The sequence below is a fragment of the Echinops telfairi genome, unplaced genomic scaffold (genome assembly GCF_000313985.2).
Source record: "Echinops telfairi isolate 266 unplaced genomic scaffold, ASM31398v2 ScPeMD7_7467;HRSCAF=8505_1, whole genome shotgun sequence".
Classification (NCBI taxonomy): Eukaryota; Metazoa; Chordata; class Mammalia; order Afrosoricida; family Tenrecidae; genus Echinops; species Echinops telfairi.
In genome coordinates this window covers 5,815,905-5,816,869 of record NW_022111368.1, presented here as the reverse complement: position 1 = coordinate 5,816,869, position 965 = coordinate 5,815,905, and the positions used below count along the sequence as shown (strand labels likewise).

The 965-nt window shown below is 41.3% G+C and overlaps 1 protein-coding gene across 1 annotated transcript in view; it reads right to left on the bottom strand.

The window, feature by feature from the left end:
- Positions 1–965, bottom strand: part of MYO16 (myosin XVI) — a 580,058-nt gene that overhangs the window by 291,329 nt on the left and 287,764 nt on the right. The window lies entirely within an intron of this gene.

Sequence of the window (965 nt, the reverse complement as noted above, 5' to 3'; positions counted from 1 at the left end):
TTTTTTTTGGTTGCTAGCTACCAGGCATTTTCATTAACGAAAGGCATGCTGCATTAAGGAGCAGTTATAACACTGTGTTAGGAAATAAGAATGTCGATGCATATGCCAATCTCTACTCTGGCTGCTGCATTACGTGCGCGACCACTACGTCTCTCTGGACTCTGCACATGTCCTAGATCTTTTGATAAGTACATACAGTTTAAGACCCCAAAATGCAGTATCCCCCACACACATGGAATCATCATGAGAGAAGTAACATCCAAGTAACACACTCAAAATAAACCCCATTATTGCTGAGTTCTCTTTTTATGCACAGCAGCCCCATAAAGACAGTGCAATTGCACCACAGGATTTCTAAGGCTGTACTTCTTTAGAATTTTTAAGAACGATAAGATGATACCTTATTTAAGAACACACATTCTTTAAGAAGCAACTGCCAATCATTCTCTCACAGAATAATAGGTGGATGTGAACTGCCCAACTTTTGGTAAACAGCCAAATGATTTAAGAAATATGTCCCATCCCAGCAAGAAATCACACATGATAGTCAAACCCACTACCAGGGTCCGTTCTGACTCACAGGGACCCTATAGGACAGGGTGGGACTTCTGCTGCTGCTGTTTGAGACTGTCACTCTTTATCAGAGTAGCAAGCCTCATCAGTCACAAGGGACCTGGGAAATAAACTGATGGGGTTTATTCCTTGCCACCCCAAAAAGCCAAAATAGACAAAAGTTTAGTAAAACTCACACCTCTAGCATGCATCACCCTGTAAAACCAGGAATTTATGCCACACGATCATTTTTACCATTTTCAATATTTATAGAAGCATCATGTACTACCAGGGGGAAAGTAGCTACTTAATAATCCCCCAAAGGAAAAAAATGTGGCTAGACACTGCATTTATCAAAGACCGGGAAGCGTTTAAATCAGCAGTTCTCAACCTGTGGGTCTAGACCCCTTTGT